Source organism: Pipra filicauda, unplaced genomic scaffold, assembly GCF_003945595.2.
Source record: "Pipra filicauda isolate LSUMZ 115617 unplaced genomic scaffold, ASM394559v2 scaffold157_size4220110_pilon, whole genome shotgun sequence".
Classification (NCBI taxonomy): domain Eukaryota; kingdom Metazoa; phylum Chordata; class Aves; order Passeriformes; family Pipridae; genus Pipra; species Pipra filicauda.
The window spans coordinates 691,123-714,998 of NW_024104073.1; the positions used below are offsets into that span (position 1 = coordinate 691,123).

Below are 23,876 nucleotides of genomic sequence, written 5' to 3' on the forward strand. Positions count from 1 at the left end.
AGTGATGTTCAGCAATGCATGAACAGGCTAGACACCTAAATCCTGTATCATGTTTCATACTGGACCCAATGTCAAGTACCTGCTCTGGAAATACAATTTGTAAGTTCATGCTATGTACTTAATTTCTTTCTGAATTTAATAGGGACCTTTGAGTATCTAGGATTGGTGTTATTGATAGACAGCCCATGAAGATACATTGAAACAGCCTTTGGAAACAGAAGTGTCTCACTGCCTACCCATCCTCTTGATGCTGAGGTGAGAGTGGGATTTGCATCCTAAAACTGTTTCATGACCTCAGGTGATGAGCTGTTGGATAGGAAATGTGTGCTTATTGGGAAGTAATAAAGATGCTTTTCCGTTTAGTCCATAATTCAGCTTTCAGCCAGGCAAAATGGAAAGTGTTCTTATGCTGGGCCAGTAACCACTCTAAGAAAATGCTGTCTGCAGTTGTTCCGTTGCAGACAGACTGCTGCTATCCAGGAGTGTAAGCTGCCAGGGACAAAAGGAAAAGGGACCTGACACTACTGGGTAGTGGTAAGAGCCACAGTTTGGAAGAAAGGTGTCACTCCTATCACTGTTCATGCATTTTATCTGATTGCTTTCTAGTTTTATGTGCATGAATATTGTTGGAATGGAGATTAATACCTAGGACTCTCGGACTCTTGGATCTGTTGTGGTTTAACCTCAGCCATCAATCACACAACTTCTCTCTCACTCCCTCATGCCCTCTTTGTGTGATGGGTAGGAGAATCAGAAAAAAGCTAAACCCCATGGGTTGAGATAAGAACAGTTTAAGAATTCAAATAAATTTAAATATAACAACAACAAAACCATTAATAATAATAATAAACATGATAACGATAACAATCATAAGAATAAAAATTTTATTGAAAAGGAGAGAGAGACAAATAAAACCCAAGAGAAACTGAGGCACAACAGAATTGCTTACCACCCACTGACTGCTGCCCATCCCATCCCCAAACAGCGACCTCCCCCTCCTGACTGACTCTCCCCAGTTTATATACTGGGCATGACATTCTGTAGTATGGAATATCCCTGTGGCCAGTTTGGGTCTGCTGTCCTGGCCTCGTTGCCTTCTGGCTTCTTGTGCACCTGTTCACTGGCAGAGCATGGGGAACTGAAAAAAGTCCTAGAACCATAGAATGGTTTGGGTTGGAAGGGACCTTAAAGATCGTCTAGTTCCACCCCCCATGGCAGGTACACATTCCATGAGACCAGGTTACTCAAAGCATCATCCAACCAGGGCTTGCTAATTTTTTTTTTTTTTGCCTGAGAGTTTACTATTGCAGAAGACTTAGAGATGAAACAAAAATGAACTGAAACTGAAACATTTTATTTCATTACTTAACCACAAAATTGTGTAGTTGAGCTATCAGAGGTGTTACAAAACCACATTATTTCAAAATAAACTTAAAAAGTCTGAAACATTTAAAAGTTATAGTGGTAGTGGCTTAAAAGGAATCTTTCTCATTGTAAACTTTTTTGCTTCAAATTGCTTCAACTCTTCACATACTCTTCGGTGTAAATAACTTTTCTGATGTAGTAATGGTTGTGACTGCAGAAGACACTGATGTGATGTTATGTCCTGAGGCACTGTCAGTCTGTCCAAATAAAGTACTACTTGAACATGAGGCAGAAGTTGCTATTGCTGCATTAAAAGTTCCAAGGGCTGTAAGCACAGTGTTACTTGAAGAGTTCACCACGGAAGAATTGCCAGACAAGGGCATCACTCCAAATGCAGGAGGATTACAACCAGCAGAAATGCTCTCAAAAACTGGAGCAATTCCAAACTGTGATGCACTGGCAAGACTGGAACTCACTGTAAAGGAGAAACTGGTGGCACTGTTCCTGTGGCAGTTCACAGGAAAGCTTGGCAGCCCAAAGTTTGGTGTTTGCTGTCCTCCAATCCAAAGGAAGGCAAGGGTTGAGTGACTGTGTTCTTTAATTCAGATAGCAAAGCCACTTTTGTTGATGCATTTAAAGCTTCCAACTGAGGCAACTGATTTGTCCATTGTCCATTTGGTTGGACAGAATTTATATAGTTCTGAATGTTATTGTTTGCTCTGCAGTTAAAACACTCCAGATGGAACTGTTCTGGAGAGAAATCTGAAAAGCCCGAGACATTCAGCTTTTCTTTCACTGTTGAATAAGATGAAACTGTCCATTGTCCTGAAGATTCTCAAATTTCCATGTCTGTCATACACATTCAAGATGTCTCTCCTCTTCATCTTTATAGCCATCAGCAGTATTTCGACTGTTTGTTAATACAGAGAATCTGTTCTGCGAGAAGTCCTTGACTTAGGGTAAACACTAAGCAACAACCAAAATATCAGTGTGTTATCAACATTATTCTCATATTAAATCTAAAACCACAGCACTGTACCAGCTACCAAGAAGAAAATTAACTCTATCCCAGCTGAAGCCAGATCTCAGAGGAGTATTACTTTACCCCAGTTCTCTGGGATTTATGTCACAGTGTCTGACACAAAAATAGTACCTGAATTGATGAACAGTGACTTAACTGAGGGTAAGATTCATCTGTCCTAATGTTAATTGCTTTGAAATTACTTGTTGAGCAAGAAAGTGATCTAGGCTCTTAATTGGTTGACTGAGAAAAAGACAGAAAATGACTCAGCCCATTCTGAAACAGGAGGTGCTGATGAATGACTGAGCAGAAAGATACCTATATCAAAAAATATTCCTTTGAGTATGGAGGAAATGGAGAAGACTTGCTTACTAAAAGTGTTGAGCTTCTGGACAGCTGAAGTGGTAGGAAACAAATGGCACCCCAGGTCTGCTATAAATCAGAGTTTGGGTTCCCTATGAATCACACTGAGAGTTCCATAATGTGATTGATTTTGAAGAGCGGATGGGATGTCAAAGGAGCGGTCCAGTTCTATGAACATAAATCTGTCCAGTCTTCCTTCTGCATGTGTGAATATTAAATTATTACCTATGTATGAAGGAGTTACATACCAAAATAGTCTGAACAATGTGGTAAACTTTAACTCTTTTGGTGTGTTTAAAGTAGCTGCAACCTAAAGCCCAGGCAGCTTTCAGAGATCTAGAGAGCATTCTGAAATGTTACCCTTTAATGTAAATTCAATATATAAATTTGAGGTGAAGAAAGCCCTTATGGATATATTTTATTTATATTTCTCTTCTGCAGAAAGGTAGCAGAGTTTTAGGCTGGGACAGGCTGTGCCCTCAGGGAGAATCTTCTTGTAGATATGCCCTGTACAGGCAAGGACAGAGCAGGTCAACTGGCAAGCATATTGCATATGTGCCTCACTTGGTGGAAAACTGGAAGTTTAATTGGGTTTTCCTCCTGCTGTTTTTTAACGATACTGAGCCTGTCACTATGCAGGGAACTTTGTATATGAAATATGTCAAAAGAAAATTAAGATAAGTGGCATCTTAGTGAGTTCTTTAATGCTCAGGGCATGGATGGCAAGTCTCAAAAGACTATGACAACAATAGAAATAAAATGTAAGAAAATAAGGCAAAAATTACCACACAATGTAGGTTAGTTATATGCAAATCAGGAAGCATTAAACATCATTATCCTAATATTTTTTAAGAAAGAAAACACAGAGCTCACAAAGAATGTTAGACTGCCTGGTCCCAGCGGTGACAAAAATCCTTTTCAATTCCCATGTGGCACCAGCAACAGTAATGTAGGTTTCTGTACACTCTACTCATAGTGTGTCAATGCCAACCTCAGGGGTTCTCCAGGAGATGCAATACAGTGACTTGAGCACTGGTCCAGGTCCACCAACAGATTTGGGTGCTGGAGAACTGAGTGTCTCTGTGTATAGTCCAGCTTTAAAGTTCCTCCTGCCACACAGGAATCCACAGCAGAGAACCTTACATTGCCTGTCCTCTGCCCCTCAAGGATGCCTCACAAGGAATTCACAGTCAGCACTTGGAAGGGAAAGTTGTCTCAAAATCCCTATGAGGGGCAATGGGAAATAACCTTCCATCTCACATCCTCATCCTTGCCTGGACTCATAGTTATCCAACCTGTGCCTCCAGGAAAGTGCTTCTTTCCAGACACACTGGAGTAAGTTGTTTTTCTTCAGAGGTGGAACAATAGTCATCTCTAATAAGACATAACTAGAGAAAGTAGAAGCGACTTCCTTACATATAATCTTTGTAGTGTAATTTTGAGTGGGCAGAATACTCCACACGGGATGCAATTCAATTCCCTTCTCCACCTGAAAGAATTCTAAACACCCACCACCACCTAGGTGAGTGTCCTAGCCAGAAGGTATGCTCTGGCAAATGTTAATGGGAAGAGAAGGAAGAGGGACAGAAGGAAAAGGGCTGCTATTTACATATTTTTTAAAGGTTAGCTAAAATTGAATGGGACTGACTTAATTGTTAAGACATTTCTGTAGGACAGGGGTGCTGGAAAAGAGCAGAACAGCTTGCCCAACCCTGGAGTGTCCAGCTTTGGGCCAGCCAGCCACAAGTGACAGTTCTGCATGAAAGGTTCCTTCACGCTGTAGTTTTATCTACCCAAGTTAATGGAAAACTTGTGAAATGCATCCAGTTCTTCACAGTTAAAAGATTGTCAGACTTAAACTTCTTCTTTGACAATCCTTCCACTTTTGTGGCACACGTTACTTGGAAACACATGCTGGTTAGGTCTCTTCCATAAATTTTCTTCCCCTTTTTTTCAGTGTCTCTGCTGAAGCTTTTAGCTGTTCTTCCATTCATGGTGCTGTCTTTGATGTCTGTTTATTCCTGGTACCACGCAGTGTCACATAATCAGGTTGCAATAGTGTCACTGAACAGATCCTTCCTTCCAAGCAGCAAATATATCATGCTGTTAGACCTGAATAAAGGTATGCTCTCTTTTGAAGGACCCATATTTCCAGTGTCATGTCTGGGCAGCTAATCCCATAAGGTAAGTTCCAGGAGTCATGGAAATAGCCCCAGATCATTTATTTTTTTCTGAAGTACCAGCACCCTTTTATAAAAAAACCCAAATTTTTAAAGTCCAATGTGAAAATAAAGGAGAAGGTACTAAAGACAATAGTAGAGTTCACAACAATTGTTTGAAATTTTTTTATTGCTTTACACTTTTGTCTTTCTATTTTTAACTAACTAGTATGAAATTTTTCTTATTTAATGTCTAAATAGCTGCTATTTGTCTTTTGATAACTTCATGCCTTTGACTTATCCATAGTATAACTTACTGGTATGATGGGTATCATGAGCAACCATAACTGTGTGTTTTGCTCCAGAGAGCTGTTAACTGATGCCAAAGAAATAACACCATGATTTCACCACACGTTCTGCACAAACTTAGGAATGTGTTTTGCAAGTTAACTGCAAAGCACCTATGTCTTTGGGAAGCTCTATCATCCACAAAGTTCTCTGCAGTGGGTACAAACATGCAAGGGAAATGGATGTATGCACATGATATAAATTTTGTGTGAAATTCACTTCTGTGTAGAAGCCTAATGAGAAGTCTAAACAGCACTTCTTGTCTGATTTTATGGAGAACCTGAGCTTTGCATTTGCTATGTGTTTGGAATTTTAAGTTTAGTTAAGTTAATACACCTACTGCGTGCTATATCACAGGAATGTTAAAATGCTAGGAATTTTCTTCTGCTGATATCTCTCAGTGTCCTAATGTATGTTTATATTCATATGGTTCAGCCATTTGACTGATTTACTTACCAATACTTTTAAAAAAACCCCAACTCTATCATTGATTAAATTTGGAATTTTCCGTCCTTCTCTGCCTTGTTGTTCTCAGATAATGAGGCTGCATTTGGCATGTGCTGACAGCACATGTATTCTTTTTCAAATATCCCTGTTCAAATTTAACCGCACTTTGGTTTAAGGGGACCTTTTACAAATACCTGGTTGACCTGCTATTTCTTTATATATGACCCCACAAAACAGTATACTAATTAATGGGTTTCTCTTTCCTTATTATCACGTTGCTTTCCTGTACATTTTTGTCCACTTATATATCAGCTAGAATTCTGCAAGGCAGGGACTAGTAATTTTTTTTAGGCTATGCACATCTTGAGATCTTTATCTGTGACTGTATTTTTGTAGCTCTCAAAATAATAAGCATAATTTATAGTGCTTTTCTGTTTTGTAGCGTTGAGTTATTCCATAAGATCTCAATGTGAAAAGTTGCTTCAAAGGGAAGCTGCTGGTTATGAACATAGAAAGTTGTCAACTTGTGAAGTAGTTTGACCCCTGAAGAGAATCTTCCTGTTTAAAAATACTTACATCCCTTTGTAGTATTTTTTGATCTTATGTTGAAGATTTTAAATTGGCTTTTGGACCTGTGTTCTGCATTTTATAGAGCTGAATTAATAGGGAGTTTTATGTTTGTTTTTTTTTCTTGGAAGATCATTCAATTCCATTTTCTCCTTAGAAAAATGTCATATGAGGTTCCTGTGAACCCAAGACAGAAAATAAAAGCTTACAGTTAATAAAATGCATTTACCTGTGTGTGTAAGCTGTGACTGACTGAACTTCCCCCAGCACTGCTGTTATTATATACCATACATCTCCCACAGATATACAAGACTCCCTTAGAGCAATACACCAAGCTTCCTCGGTGTTCCTGACCCTAAGGTGTGCAGACAGTTTGTCCTTGGTGAGCTATAACCAATGCACTCCTTGATGAACTTTCTTTTTCGGTATCCCCACATATACATATATGTGTATGTATTTGTGCATTTATATACACTATCCCTCCCACTCTTTATACTTGGAGGTGTACAGGGTAAGAGATGAGCAGAACAGTAATTCTGAGTTGTTGATGCCTGGGTGGTGAGTCAGGTGGTTAATCAGCTTGGTGGTTAACTGCCTGGGGCATCAGAGGCAAGGAGCAGCCAGGCAGCTGAGGATGAACACAACCCCATGTGGATTTCCTGAGGGAGCCCAATTAAAAATGCTTTGTATTATACAACACTATATCAAATAAAAATATCCAAGTAGGCCTGTTTAAAGTCAGAAGTTTCTCAATAGATGATCATAAATATGTCTGAAAAGATCACCATCTTATTTTTTAAAAGGCTTGGATAAAACTGCCATTAGAGTTAATAGGTGTAGTCATAATGCTGCTAGAAACTATTACAAGTAAATAGAAGCAAATGCTGGTGACAAATATTTGAGAATGCTGAACTGTGAACAGAAACATTTGTCAACTTCATCATCAAAGCAATAGCTAATGTTGATATCTTGTGAAACAAGAAGTGTCACTGGAGAGAGATAATGCTGTGTTTCTTTTTTGTAAGTGAGCACTGAAATGCTGGTGGTTTTAAAAGGATGGTTTAGTGCTTTCATTCCCTTCTATTGGCTCACTGTACAAATGGCAGCTTAAATACTTTTGCAACTGCAGATGAGCAGAGGGCATATTCCCTGGAGTTTCTCAGGCAGGAAAAATCACAGCATGTGGCACTATAAATATGACATTGAACATTTGCTGTTTGTACAGAGACCTATGATAAACCCAGAGCAGAAACATAAATCTTCCTTCTTCATTTAAGACTATGCCTAAATAATATAGTCTAGTCTTCTAATTTAAATACAGTGGGTTTTTGGGGGGAGGGAACATCTAATTTACAGAAGAATAAAAGTACTAGCTCTTTTGAATTTTTTCCTTGTGCTATTATCTTTCATCATTGAGATGGTTAGATCTTCTGGGATGGAGTATTTCTTAGGCATAAGATGCTATAAAACATGAGTCTGTATAGCTAATTATGTGTGGGCAAATAAGGTCTCTTTTTTCACTGCTCAGTATTAAAAAATCAAAATCCATTAAAGCATGAGACACAGAAAACTCAAGTTCATAGGTACTGAAAAAAACCTCATATATATATATGAGTACTTTTTAACCAGTAATAAAAGTCTAAAAATGAGAGATATGAACTAGAGCAAGTGATTTTGAATGAAGATATTGACAACTCAAGTTCAGCAGGAGAGAATTACAGAGAGCCCAAGGAACTAAGCTTAAAATTAATTCTTTTCATTTGACATTCATTGAGCAAGATGCCCTACCATAAGAGGCAAGTCTGAGGAACTGTCTCAGTATGAAATGACACCAGAAGAGTTTTAGAAAAGTCAGTGGAAAGAGAAGAATCAAACTGATGACATCAGGCAGTATGAGACAAGTATGTACCTGTTGAACCCAGGGCTGAATTTGCTGAACAATTAGTTGTACCTTCCAACCTACTGTTTAAAATGTTTTTTTCTTTTGGATGGTTAGGAAGTGACAAATATAACACTGGTTTTTATCAAAGGGTTGCAGAGAGAATTTAGAGAACCACAGAATGGTACCTCTGACTTTTGTGTTGGACAAATCCGTAGAAGATGTAAAAAAATGACAGAAAAGAGTAGATAGGTTGAAATATAACACAAGGGAGAAGAGTCAAAGGAGATTTCATAGGCTGAAGTAATTCCTCACAGATCTATTCTAGTTCTTTGAAGATTATGAGAAGGGGTGATGCAGTTAATAACAAATAAAAAAAACTTGCAACAATACTTTTAACCAAAGACTCTTGATGAGATTAAGATGTCATGGATTAATAATTGGTTACATAAAAGAAGTGACAAGGTAAGAGTAAATGATCTCTATTTCACAATAGAGAGGAGTGGGCACAGCTCCAGCCTCTGTGCTGTTTAGTGTATTCATAAATGATCTGAGGAAGGTGTGAGTGATGTGGTGACAAGTGCTACTTGATCAGACAAGATTTTTGAGAATAAACAAAACAGACCAACTGCAAAGAGCATGATAAGGATTTCTTGATATTAATTGACTGTAAAATAGAAATGGTAGATGAAGTCTGGGGCCCAGATATTTTAAGTAATGGGAAAACCAGTCCCAAATATATGTATGAAATTATAATTGCTCTGTTAGCTATAACAATTTGAAGTTATTATACATAGTTTCCTGAAAACAAATTGTTATAATGATTATTGATAACTGAAAGGCAAATGGAATGTTAGAAGTTGTAAGGAAAGGAATAGAGCATAAAAATACCTTTGTCACTGTTACATATATGGGGTGTTGAATAGGGAACTCATTATTGATCCTTTTGTCTAAAAATTATATGGTAGAACTAGAAAAGATACAGAGATACAGACAATAAAGTTAACCAGGAATTTGAAATGGCTTCTGTGCATGGATAGATTAAATGAGTTATGGCTTTTAGCCTGAGAAAGAGACTACTGAGATGTATGTGGTGCAGTTTGATTGGGGATGATCATTCCCTGTCTCTCACAGCCTGTGCAGTATGGACAGTGCAGTGGTGCTATTAGACATCTGGCTTAAAACAAACAAGAGGAAGTACTTTTCCACACAGCCTATAATACAGCTCAGGAACTCATTACTGTATGATGTGTCAGATGTAAAAGTAGAAATGCAAATTGGATAAATTTGGAGAAGCAAGGCCATCGAGAACAAGCTCTGGCAGAGAGCAGGCTCAAACACCTGCTTGCTAGGAAGATAGACAGTGGTCAGCAGGGCTCTCTTGTGCCATGTTTCCTGGCAAGAGCATCTGCTGATAGCCATGGCCAGAGACTGGTCACAGGAATGAGTGGACCTTTAGTTTGACTGAAGTATATTAAGATATTTATGCTTATATCCATTCTGTTGGATACATGAAGTTAATGCTGTTCTCCACTGCTGACTGTGTGACCAAAGGTTGGTCTGTATCAGAGCACTCAGGTGGTGGCTGTTGTGACTCAGACCTTCTGCCAGCAGGAGGCTGTGGCTCTGCTGAGCTGTTGAACAGCCCTGCTTTCAGGCTTCTCCAGCACCTGTGCTCTGTCCCTCTCTTGGACTTTCTTTTTCCCTCCCAAGGCTTGATTTTCTTAGAAAATGGGTTTTAACTTATGCTCTTTGTAAGGAACATAAGTACAAGGTGGTGCCTTGAGGAGGCACACGGGCATGATTCCAGCACATCTGTATGTTGGTCTCATAGCAAAAGGATTTGAATTACTATCTGGCATGCATTGAGCAGAACAAGTTCTGCTACCAGGATCTTTCTCTGTCTGCTTGCTGTGGAGGAAGGAAAGGTGTCCGCTAATGAGGCAGGTGATTCATTATGGTATGAAACAGACTGACATGGACTCCTCTGTAAATAACTTCTGGCTGTACTTCCTGTCAGAAAGGTGGAAGCTCCTTATTTGTATGCATTAATGACACGTGCTTATCAAAGAGTTACAATGCAAGGAACAAACAAATGGCATTTCCAGTATTAATATGTAAATTACATGCTAGGAAGAAATGATCATGGCACTCCTGAAATACAGCAGCGAGCACTAATTGCATTCCTTGCCCTTCTATATGCTGTGGGCTGTAGATAGCTCTTTTCCCTAAATGAGCATTTAAAGCTTTCATTTTGTCTGCTTCTTCATGCTTAAATATTCCAGATACATATTTTCCTGAGTACGTTGCACTGTTTGCATATAATGTTTTATTGTACCTCATAGAAAGCTGAAGTGACCAGTGGTTTATTTGAACAGCCTTTGGGTGCTCTGATTCCCTAGAAATGTCTGTAGGTTATCCTTAGCTTGGGAACAGCAGGTAGAGTACCGAGGTGGATATTCTTGTAAGAAACAATGCCAAATAATCCTCTTTTGCAAACACATCCAGCCCTATTTTGAAAACTGATTGGGGTTTTTTGTTTTGTTCCTAGTACATTTTTTTTCTGGAAAACTGTTCCAGAACTTTGGTCTCCAGATGGCTGGAAATCTCATTTCTTAGTAACCATTTTCTTCATATGCCAACACTGTCTGTGAATTTGGAAAGTTCTTTTCATGTGTTTTCTCCTTAAAGTGTTTGTAGCACAGTTGTACCCTCTGTCTGGATGTGACATCTTTGCTTTTTTTAAACTGAATAAGTAATTTTATCCCCTTATAAGATGAATCTCCATTTCTCCAGTGTTCAAACCAGTATTCCCCGAACTTGGGACAATCTGAGTTCCTTTCTTCAACATAAGCTATTAGGAAATGTATATGCTGTGTGAGCTGGGGCCTTCCTTATCAGAGGTTAATGCAACAATGTTGCTCCTCCGCTGTTTGTATATAAGAAGTAGGATGACTATGAATACTGTGGAGGTTATGGAAATTTGTACAAAATATCTTTCCAAATGAGCATCTCCGAGTGAAAAAATCCTGGTAGAATAGAAAAGAATATTCAAAACAAGCTACATGCAGAATATCTAGAGATGAACTGAAGGAACTTATGTAGGATGCTTCAGGTTCATCCCCTTCATCCAAGGGACTTAAGCAAGCCCAGATCCTGGCCACCCAGCACAGTGCTGTTTTAGGTGGCTAATGACTGGGAGTGTGCAATATTTAGGATTCCTTTTCCTTATTGTAGATATGCAGAAGGATTACAATGGGGGAAGATCCCACTGACATTCTTTTTTACCAGCTGCTTGTGTTGGATGAAGGAGTGAATTGCAAATGATTTCCCAGCTCCAGTAGTCCTTCGCTTTTTCATTTACATTTACTAAGAACTGATAGATGCTGGAGAAGGAGGTGTCTGGTAGGTGAGACTCAGCAGATACTCCCCTATACAGAGAGGGAGATTTGCATTGAAGCTTTATTTATGTTTTTAAATGATACTCTGTTGTATCTAGCATTGGAAGAAATATAAATTAGTTTAAGAGAGAGGATTCCTACATGCGAGTAGGAATGGCAATTAGCCTTTGACAATGGCAAGTAGCAATCCTACATGTAAGACACCTGAAATGTTACAACAGCCTTCACTTTCTGAAAGTATAAGGTACTATTTGTTTTCACTTGCAGCAGGCAGTGGTGCTATGTAGTAACAGCTATTCAGAGGACTAGATTGAATATACTTGGTTTAAGATAGTTTTAAAGCTGCTTAAAGCGTAGTCAATAAGCTCATCTCTACTCAGTACACTTATGTTTACTACCTTGATTTTTTAAAGATATCTTTTACACTGAGACACAATTTCCTTTGCTTTAAAGTCCCACTTCTGAATGTAACAAAGAGATGCTGAAGAGGGCTGAGGAGGGTATTTTATTCATCAAGAAGCTAAAGGGAGACTTCAGGTGATCTCTCTGATGAAATTCATTCCCTTATCTGAAAGCTCTTAAATCATTCCTGGCAGAGGTGACATTATAAAAATAATTCTGAAGAACAAAAGTTCTTGCCCTTGGAATACACTGCATTGCACCAAATGGTAGGAATTTATTGCTTTTTTTTCATAGAGACTCTAGATGTAAGCTTCAATTTCCTTTAGATTTCTTTAATCAGTTTTTGCAAGTTGATAGATTTGTTTTTCCCCCTCAAATGAATACCTTGTGCAATAACCTACACAAAGGATAGCCAGGATTGTGAGTGGTAAACCCCAAGGTCTTGTTCAGGACACTTTGTGTTCATCCCTGTCCCAGTTTCAGGGGCTTTGGGGAACTCAGCCCTGGCTTGCCATTCACCACCTCTGTGGCAAGATGTGCCTGGGAGCACTGCAATGCTCTTCCCATGTCCTTGGTTGCAGCAGAGCATTGCACATATTTTTTTAAATTATACATGAGTATTTAATTGGGGATATGATATATCCTTTTCCTATGCCTTACTCCTTTGACAGGCAGATGCAGTCTGTGAACATGAACTTAACTGCAAGATAGTAGAGAGAGACCTAGGTAGGAGTTTGTATGACTCATGAATGCCTATGCCCTCTTGAATTCCTCTCTAAGGAAGGAGAATCCATGGGGTTTGTTTTCCTTTTGAGTGACCATGAGGTGGTTCTTCTTTCTTCTGATGGTGTGAAGAAATGGAAGCTGACACAGTCAGATGATTTTAGTTCATAGAACGAGGGCAGTTTATTTGTTTAGGGATTTTTTTGACAGTAAAAGCAATATTTAGGCTGTGCTGATGATGAATTATGGGCATACGGATATATGGAAAGCCTGCTAGTTAGAAAGACATTAACATCTGTCCCTTTCTGTAGATTATTAAAATCCAAACTCCAGGAGACAGCAAAGAAAGTGAGCCTGTGCCATTATATTCAATAGAACCTAATTCAGTCTGGATAGTTACAACCTAAATGCACAGATAATGCTATTTTGAAGTAATTTCTGTTGATTGTAGTGATTTTTCAGGACATATTTTGGAATGTCACTTGATTTATGTTGTTCTGGACGCATGTCAAGTCTGACTTAATAAGCTTGTTTAAATTATGTTCAGGAGCTTTTCTACTATATTGTAACAGAGTATTTGAACTCTCTTATTATGCAAAATGTTTAGTGTATGTGTGAAAACTTGGTCTGCAGTTCAACAAAGGTAGTAAGTTGTTTACGGGTTTAAATTTCGTTCCTGGGTCACTAGAGACAGAAAGGGGCATTTGAGTGGCTTATGATTCAGGTGTCCAAGGTGCCAGCTCAGATTTTACTCAGGGAGATAAGACACTCTTTAAAGAAAATCCACAACTTAGCCAGGAGATTTGGCTGCAAACTGTATGGTCCAAGAAGCGAGTAGACAACTAGAATAAAGACAGTAAAAAGAAGTAAACCTTGACCTTTCTCTGTGCAGCTTTTGCAGTTTTCTTCCCAGAACACCTAACACCTTCTCCCTAACACCTGATTTCTATAGCTTTTATATATATTAAGTAATCAACTTGATGCAGCTGTTCCATTTTTTATTTATCTTTGACCATATTGCAATGATTTCTGCCACGTACTTTTGATACTGGTTTCCAGAATACCACAAATGGCTTGAAACAGGAGCTGAGGATGACAATGTCTCAGCCACAGCAGCTACTACCATCCTCTGAGCAGCTGCTCAGTCTAAGTGACAACTGAAATCTTCTAATAAAAAAGCCATTTTACTGTGTACATCTGATTTGTTTGCCTGATTTACTGAAGGTCATGAGTAATCCTCACCTTCAAATTGGTTCTGAGACACAGTAAGATGTTGAAAGGCTTTACAGCAGAAAAGTTTTTAGTATAATATTCTAACTTATAGTATAGTGTTTTGTTTAGCATAACAGCTTTACAAGCTGGTTGTCTCTGACCTTGATATTTTCTTATCTGGACTGCGACAATGGTGAATTTTGAGAGTGCTCCTTGTTACCTGAAAAGGGAAATGCAATTTGGGAATCTGAAGGGCAGCAGTGAAGAGAGGCCTCTCCTGCAGGTGACAGCTTCATGCTGTGTGGACAGTGTGAGCTCAGTTGTGTTTTTTTTCGGGCATTATGGAATTCAGTTTTGTTGAGAATTCCATATAGGATCAAAGCACTACATCAGACTTTTACCTCCCTCCTGGTTGCAGTTTGTGGCCTGAAGTCCTATGGGTGGGTGAAGTCCCTGGGTGCCAGGGTGGCTTTGGAAGGGGTGAGCAGTAAGGCTGCTCTGTCAGGTATGGGGTTGGGAATGGGCAGTTCCAAAGACTTTCTAAACCTCTATTGTAACCCCCAGACCATACTCTTCAGCTCTACTTGGCTGCTTTTGTTAAATAATCTGCCACCGGTGTAGCATTCAGCTGGATGTGAAACCTTTAAATAGCGTTCAGGTGGGGAGGGAAAGCAGTGCTGTGTTCAAAACTGTGACCAGGAATCTATCAAGCAGCTGCCTGATCTTAATGGGACTGCACAGTGCTGCCCTGTCCTTTACGTTCACACACTGGATAAAAGTCAGTGACAGGCCCTTAAGGAAGCATGGGAAGTTGGATGTCCAAATGGAGAAGTTTGTAGTCTAGACTGCAATAGGCTCTGTGTAGGGAGCAGCCTGTGGAACTGTGCATTGCACTGGTGAGTGAACTAGGAGCTTGCTGTGTAATCAATAAAGCTGCTCTCAAAGACACCAGTGACTTTACTGGAGTCACCTGTATAAAAGGGGCCAGAATCCATCGGTACCCGCTCATGTGAACTTGACAGAATACTGAAAGATTTCTGACCCAAATGTGATAATGAGCTGATATTATTGTTTATGTTTTTCATGCACCAGTGTTACTGGTTGAGGTAATCAAGCCAGATAATCAAACTGAGACCTAGTCTGTGTCCCAGCACAGTGGCCTGGATGAAGTCATGGTGGTAAAGCTCTAACTGATTTCAAAGAAAGCTGGCTGTCATCCATAGCAATAAGCAACCCCTGTCCTTAGCACTAATAGACTAAAACCATTTTTAGCTTATCTTGTAATGCTTTACCTATCACTTTGTTGCAAACATCTTTCATATAGTAAGCAATTCTACAGTGTATATAGAGGTAGTAAAAGAAGCAGTGATTCTGTAACTCTTAAAATTTCACTTAGAATGATGACACAGTTTTTTATTTTATATGACTATCAAGGGGAAGAAAAGTATTAAAAGTTTTGTGTTTGAACATTTTGATTAAAGAGAGTTTGTCTGACAGATGTAAATTCTTACTTGATCCTGCTTTTTAATTTCTCAAATAATGTAATTACTTATATTTAAGGGATCTAATTAATATCACTTAAAACCAAAATATTCTCCTCATCGGATACTAAAAATTTACTTAAAATAATTTTGGCTTGTTTACTTTTGATTTCTAAGACTTAAAAATGTTAACAAAGTGTGAATAATTTTGTGCATGGAAGCACAGGCAAGTGAATATACATATATTCATGTATTCCTATATGTATATATGCACATGAATATATACATACAGACTTGCCTGTGAGCATTTATACATGCCTGTAAGTAGACACCCCCACAGATATCAATGCAGAACTTCAGGCTGAGTGCCATCTGACTGGCATCTTGTGGTGCCCCAATGCCAGAGGAGGACAGGTTTCTGTAAAAAATACAACAAATAAGTTTAAAGATGAAGGAGGCAGTAAGGAAGGAAAGAAGGTGAGAATGATACCACAAGATGATATAAATTATCTGTGGGCCTAGCATGGTGTTTATGAATCATTGCAAAACACCTTTAATAAGAGGTGTGAATTGTCCCTGACTGCTGTTAACATGTAAGGATCATTATTTGGCTGATAGATGTTGCAGCAGAGGCAGGTCTTGAGGAGAGATTTGAAAGAGAAGATTCCCATCAGATCTTTTTCAAAGGGTACATTTTCTCCTTTAAATCAGTTGGAGTTCCTAGAGTGGAATCATTAATAAGCATTTTTTTCTGATGAAGTGCAGAGCCCCACAGCATCAAGAGTAGGATGAAAGTAAAGCTTGAGAGATATGCCATATACTCAACCTCACAAGGGCTCACTCTTCCAATAGTTGCCTCATGTTTTCTGGGAAGCTGTTGTGTGTAGATGAGTCAGGGCTGTGCAGTATGATTTCCCTGCTCAGCATGTCCTGGGAGTGTTTTTCAGGATTATGTGAGGCAGGCTGCAGTCACAGGAATGACCTGAGGGGGCTGGTACTGCCAGTCCTGGCAAGCAGAGGACTGAGGTGGTGTAAGTCCTGCAGCAGGTCACCAAGCCTTGATCCAGGGCAAAGCTTTCGAAGTATTTTAGGAGGGAGATCAAGTTAAGCCTGATTTCTTTGGTCTGTAAAAAACTCTTTCAAGAGTAGATAAATGCTGAAAGAACTAGATGTCACCATTCTTACTAGGTATCTTCAGAAGAGAGGTTGATTTAGTTCAGTCTTCAAATCCCTGGTAAAATTTTGGCTTTAGTGTCAAGGTAGAAAATTTTAGTTAGAGATGGATGGAATAGGTAGGAGTTGGTTTGTTTGTTTTAAATAGGGTTTGTGGTTTTATCTCATTTACAGGATCTTGTCTCTACAGCTTTAGAGAGAGTAATATAGGTAAATATCTGCGTAGCTTGCTGAGGCTGGTACAAGGCAGGTGCCTACCTATCATTGAGGACACAGCTTATAAGTACCACATTCTTTCCTTTCAGTGGGCAAAGGCAGGAGATCCACTTGGGCTCATGTCTAACCTGTTATATCTTTGCCTATGTCTGCTCATGCTGCTGAAGGAAGGATTTATGGACACCTTTTTTGTCACCACAGCAATCACAGTGAAACTGCAGGCCTTTTCTTACACTCTCCCTCCATGGGAAGAGAGACCGAATTCAACATTTCTGTCCAAGTGGAAATAGGGCTCCTACATTTGGGCATGGCGTACCAAGACTCACCATTAGAGAGAATTAGTCATCTGCTCCAAAATATCAGTGAGACGAGTCTAGATCTGTGCCTTAAAACTCAACCTGCTGAAAGCTTAACATGATACAGATTTTGGGACTAGTTTGGCCCTTTTCTAACTAGGGTAGTGCTCTGATTTACATGTTATTTAAACACCCAACTAGATGAGATTGATCTTAATTATTAACTGTTATGTAGATAGATTAATTTAATACAGGCCAAGAGTTGGGCACTAACACAAGCTAGATTTGAGTCAGTCACTTCCCAGTCCTCCACAGTCTTCCCCTTTGTTCTGATTCAAGTGCAACAAATGCAGTTAAGCACAGTGGAATAGCCAGAGAGAAACTCTGGACCACAGCAGCCCAGGGAGGGAACACTTCTACCTACACTGTGAGCAGTGGTAGCATTCAACCACAGTTGAATAGAATCATAGAATCACAGTATCATAGAATCATAGAATAGTTTGGGTTGGAAGGAACCTTAAAGGTCATCCATTTCCAATCCCCCTGCCATGGGCAAGGACATCTTCCATTAGACCAGGTTGCTCAAAGCCCAATTCAACCTGGCTTTGAACACTTCCAGGGATGGGGCATATCCTGTAGAGAAAATCCATTACCCCAAAGGAATGTCTGTTCATAAAAGTTGTTTGTTACTTTCTTTACTAGTATTAGTTTATTGGTGAGTAAAAGCAGACAACTCTCTTGGTCTCTTCTTTCATGGAATAGCTCAAAGAAAGAGAGATACTATTTAAATGGCACGTGCCATTGCTTCTTCTCCATTTTTTTTTCTCCTTAGTGAGTTTCAGAAGTTTTCTGAGAATCATTTAGATGAAACTGTGCCAACAGATGAGTGACAGAATAGCTTGGGCATAAGCAGCACCTATTGTGCCTGTGATTCCTTTTCTCACTCTCAGCAAATGTGATTCAGACCATTTGTGGGGTGGAGGCTGCAGAGTTTTTCTTTTAGGCTACTGGAAAGCAGAGTCCTGCTGTCATTTCCAAAGAACTGATTTTCTCATGGCAGCAGGTTTGGGGTTTTTTTTCCCATTACATGTAGGGCTTTTTCCTCTTTTTTTTTTTTTTTTTTTTCCTTCAAATCTCTATCAAACCTCTATCTCTCTCTTTGAATCCTTTCTTGATAATTTCATGTGTCATTCCACTTCACTGTTTGTCTCTTTCCCCTCTACCCTATTTATCCCTGAAAATAATAGGTGTGTCCAACTTTTGATTCAAACAGGTTTTATTTTAGCTTGTTTTTTTTCTGAGCAAAGAGGAATTATGAAAACATGCTGCATTGGTCTGTTTGGTGATCAGTTGTCCTGCCAACACTGGCCCCAAATATTTTGACACGTGAGCTGATTTAATCCAAGCTTGTCAGAAATGTAAAGATAAGAAAAATAATAAACCCCTATGAGCTTTGTGAAAACAGTTGGTCAGGTAGAGGAGGCAGAAGGTTCATGCCCCATCAGGGGGGAAGCTGATGTGGAGTCATGCTGCTTAGACATCAGAGTGTCCAGAGAAGAGCACAGACTTGAGATACAGATCTGCAGGAAATGAAGTTTTATCACCTCTGCTGCTCACAGAGCTAGGCATTTAATTTTTCTCTCCTGAGAGAAACACTGAACTGTTCTTTACTCCCTGAGTGTCATTGTTGTGTTGGAATCTTTTATTTGTTTATTTATTTATTGCACTGTCAGTTATGATTATTTTAGGTTTTGTTGTTGCTGATTATTGCATAAAAGACTTCTGACTATGATCTCTGTAATGTGGAGTCTGTCACCTGAGTTTTGTTCGCTGTCTATTTTTATGTCTGTTCATGTATGTATAAGAGGGGAAATTATGGCTGTGGTCCTAAGTGGGAAAATAACTACTAATTGATTAGGTTGTATCAAACAGATTGAGAGAATGAGATAACCAGTCATAACAGGGCTGAGGTACCCAACACTAACCACAATAAACCTTCTGAAATTTACTGGCAGTAGAAATGAAAGTCTTAAACCAGGGAGGAAGGTAAAAGTTAGATAGACTCAGGTTGTCTATGGAATAATAGTCCTATTATTTTTTTACTTTTTCCTCTCAGTTAAGAAATAAACCTTTAACATCATGTCTTTTTCAGGACATCATTTGAAGATAAAAATAAGTGATTTTGTTGGCATAACATCTATTTCCATTGAGAGCTGTATCAAAAGAGATCAAGTAGATATCATCTTTCTGGAAAACTCAGATTAAAATCTACTGGCTGCCAATGCCTTCCAAATAGCAGAATATGTTAAAGAGTAAGGCTTGTTTTATTCCTTTATAAGTAAGTGAACCTAGCTGTGAATTTACATGCTTCCTTTAATAAGGTCCCTAACTTGTGCTTTGGAAAAAGGTAGCAGTAAAGCTGTACTATATCAGAGTTATGGGGACATATCTCTTTGGTTCTCACTGGGCAAACTTTCAGCTTTCATGGTCTCAGACTTAGGACCAATAACATCTAATAACTACAATTATCATAAAGTTTTGAGGCTTTAAAATGCTACAGTAATTACTTTCTTCTGTCTCAAGATATTAATGGTAAGTTTGCAGTACATTGCACATGGAAATGATTCTGCAAAAGGAGCACAATGGCTCCTCCTGCACAGCAATTTATTAATGAGCAGAGTTTATCTCTTTCTCAGATATTTGGCTTCTCTCATGTGGTGTTCTTGTAGTAAAGCTTTTTAAGCACACTTCAAGAGATCAAAATAGATGGAATAGTTTCCCTGTGTTTTGGAATTTTATTTATTTTACAGAAAACTCCTTCTGTAGAAGAAAGATGGGCCCACGTCAAAGCATCACATTGCCGGTTTTCTCCGTCTGTGACTTTTATGTCCATTGAACCGAACTATTCAAAACTCGGTTGTCTGAGGAGAAAAAAAAAAGAGATAAGTGGGAGTATATCCAAGTTTTAAAAATGTTTCTTTTGGTTACGATGCAAAAATAAAATCTCAAAAATATTTGTGATTAAAAATCTTTAGAGCACACAGCTCTGGTAAAAATATATGGTGGTTTTGCTTAAATTTCAAAACAAAATACTTTAATATACAAATTTTAACATATTTTTCCTCAAAGAAAAGCATATAGCAATTTTTAGCAAGTCAATATTAGCCACTGGGTAGACAGGAATCATTAATTGAAAAATTTCTCACTTGCTCTACAAAGAAGTCTTGGATGGCTTTGATTGCATCTATGAAGAGCATTCTCTGAAATGGGTGAGTTGTACTCTCTGCTCCTCCTTTCATCTTCACGAGAATGGCTACTGCATGTTCAGTGCTTCAAACAGCCACTGCTGTCACTTTAAAAGAAAATACAACCAAATTAACTACATAATTTATCAAGATGTTATAAAAATTTCAAGACCAAGTTTTTGAAGAATGCTTTGACTCGTGGCCTCTCTATTATGAATTAAGTTTTAAACGACATTGAATACAAGTTAAACTATTTAGAGACAAGGTAATAAGAAGTTATGGGTTACCTGGGATTCTGCAGGGCCAGACGTTCCCTTCTTACATATCCCTTGACAACTCATCTGATTATCAACTGATAATTATCTTCTCTGTAGTATACACATCTATTTATTTGTTATTTCACATCATCATGAGCCAATTTCCCCTGCCCTAGTGCTGCCGAAAAGTGGAACAAAAAGGCAGACACACAGTTTTTTTTTGGTTCTGCTTGGAAAAAGAAAAAGGAATTATCTCTGGAATAAGAATGACAGGATCAAGCAGTATTGTAATGGCCGCAGTCAAAGTGGAACTACTGAATGTGTCATTTTGTCAGTGTGGACTGTCTGAAATCTGTCTAGCTTTGAAGTTAAAATAAATCCACCAGTAAAATACAATTTTTTACCTTAAAGACTTTTCTGACTGTTAGTAGCCCAGAAGACATCTTTCACCTCAATTTTAGCAATCATATTGAGCAGATATAAAAGTTTACCAACTATTGTACATGCTTACTATAGCTATTGTTTATTCAGAAGGCTTCCCTCTACTCAGTGATTGTGGGAGAAATATAAATATATTAAATCTATATAACCACCATGTTGATGTGGGTATACTTCATACCAACTATATATATAACCAACTTTTTATTGATATAACTTGTCTCTGCCTGGGCAGACTGCAGTAATTTAATTAAATTAGTGTTGCTATCAAGCCAGCTGAACGAAGGGGGAAAAGTAAGTGCTAGACACAGAGAATGGCAGGTAATTTTTGTCACTGCTTTGAAAACTGCTGGCTTTTCCAATCAACAGCAGATTTCTGTGAACAGAGTAGGCATTCTTACAAAACCTGCAGTAAATGAAATGTCATTTTTATTGATAATGATGCTATTTGCTTTAGAGAACTCTTTGCTGTTTTGAGAGCTGATTCCGAACTTGCCAGTCCTGTCTCCATCAACCTTACATTTCTCTGCAGCAAAGACATTAACTGAGTCCCATAAAGTTAATATTTAAGGATCATGAGAACCATTCCTTCAAAATTTTGCATGAGCTCTTGTCAGTAGCAGCATTTTTCGCCAAGATGTACTTGCAGTACAAGACAGGGATGATTTTCCCATTAGAAATAAGGAAGCCTTAAATTATTTTTTCATTCTGCCCTTGATAAAACACAATGTTGTTTAGGCTTTGTGTAGGCTATATTTCCATTCCATGGGCAGACCCAGACCTGCAAAAAAAGAATAAATATAGCACTAATTGAGTTTTCTTGTTTTCTTTCAAGTTTCAGCATCCTGGCTCCACTTGAGCATCTGGACATGACTGTTTGTTCTCACTTCTGCCAGGGGACCAACTCCCATGTGCTCTGCCTCCCCTTGCCCCTGCCTGCTTCCTTTTCATCCCCCACCCAGAAGTCACTATTCTTGCAAAATGGGAAAGCCATCAGCACGTCCTGATGCTCCCAAGACCATTTGCAATCTGCCTTTGCTCTCAGAGGTGGGTGACATCTACTTTCTTTTGTGAGCTTGTCAGAAAGCAGCGAGCAGAACTGGCATCTTCAGCCGAGTCCTCTGCACCCCACAGAAGGGTCAGCGGAGAGGTGTCCCTATGCTGTGCAGGTAACACACATGCATGGCCATGGATAAGAAAGGACTGATGGAAGGTGGTGAATGATGGAGCAGTGGGAGCAGAGCTGGGGGCCACCCACACCCAGCCTGCTCAGCTGAGACTGGCCTTAAAAAGCTGTAAAATGCCACACCATTGGTAAATGCTGGCAGAGAAGGGGAAAGGCGTCCAGCTGTCATGGCTGGTGTCTCTCTGGAAGAAAAGACTATAAATTACAGTTGTGCTTTGAGAATGACTTATTGTTGCCCTGTTTATCTGCCTGCTAGAGGCATTTTATTTTTCTGCATTTAATAAAAATATTCCTTGGTAAGCCATTTGTTTCCTGTTTGCCAGTGGGGACAGTTTGCTCACTGAGTCCACTGCTTATTGCATCAGGATAATTTTCCCTGGTATCTGGGTGAGGACCTGAATGCTGCTCTAACAGTGATTTACCCTTAAATGTAAACCCACCAGTCAGGTCCTAGTAGGAGGGTTACGAAATGGCTCATATCAGCCACAGTCAGGCCTTTGGTGTTTTTCCAATACATCAACTGCCAGACTCATCCAGACTCAAAGTGACAAATGGAAGGAGAAAGACTGTATCCTTCTACCAACCAAAGGATGGCAGTCCATGCTGGAGGAAGGTGTTTGGTAGACAATCAGACCCAACACCTTTGAAAGAGAGCTTTCAAAATGAGCTTTGTGCCTAATCCTGCTTTACCTGAAGAAAGACTTCCAATGAAACACCTGAAAAGAGTAGGTTAATTCCCTCGCACAGTGTGACAGAGATTTAAATCACAGTTTTTATTTTTTTTTTAATTAAACAGAGGGTTGTTGAATTTCTACCAAAGCTTCTAAACCTCCTTAGAATTTCAACACCAGTTTTAGGCTGAAAAAAATAAATCTAACAATGAAGGAAAATATTCAAATCCTCCCCCCACATCCTCCAAATAAAAGGAAAGAGGAAAAAAGTGATATGTCACTTTAATATTAAAGTTAAAAGGCTTTGATGGTGAGGAGAACTTTGCAGAAGAGAAAATGATGTGGGTGACAAATCTTTAAAGATGGGAAAATGCAGTGCTATTTTAAAAAATCTTTTATTCTTTTCAGACTATGGTATTTTACAGAGCCTTACAGATGACAAAGCAGCTGCTTCCCGCGAGCCTGACAATGCTTTCTCCACACACCACTGGGCTATTTTTTTTTTTCTTGTGTCACATTGATCTTCTCTTGTTGTGCTGCCTCTAACATGCCATTATGAGCCTCTGGCTGCCAATAGTGAGGAAGATCAGGTTCTTGTGGGTAAACTGCCATTAGGCTCTTCCTGACGTGACTTATAGCATTATAGTCAGTGTTGACTCTTTGAAGATCTTTCGAGAAGTAGAATTACCTTATTATTGTTTTTACTACTTGTACTGAAGGAGTTTCTAGGGGCCATTGTCCAGGTCTATCATATAGGTGTTGCACAAATGGAAATTAAATGGCAGCCCCTGTCTCACAGAGCTTGCCTTCGAACAAGTGAGACATAAAAAAGGCAATTATTATCCACAATTTGCAGCAGGTACCAAAAGTTTTCCACTGCTGCACAGAAAAAAAAAATGTACTACAAGCTCTGAGTAGAATTAATATGGGCAAAGGAGAATGATACTACACCTATCCCAAAATAACCACCTTCTTACAACCTCTAAGGTGAAGGGATGTGTTAAAGCACTAATACAAGGTACCCAG

General features: G+C 39.0%; 1 pseudogene; it reads right to left on the reverse strand.

Moving 5' to 3' along the window:
• Window positions 1–1,402: 1,402 nt before the first annotated feature.
• Window positions 1,403–5,253, reverse strand: LOC113982869 (annotated as a pseudogene).
• Window positions 5,254–23,876: the final 18,623 nt, after the last annotated feature.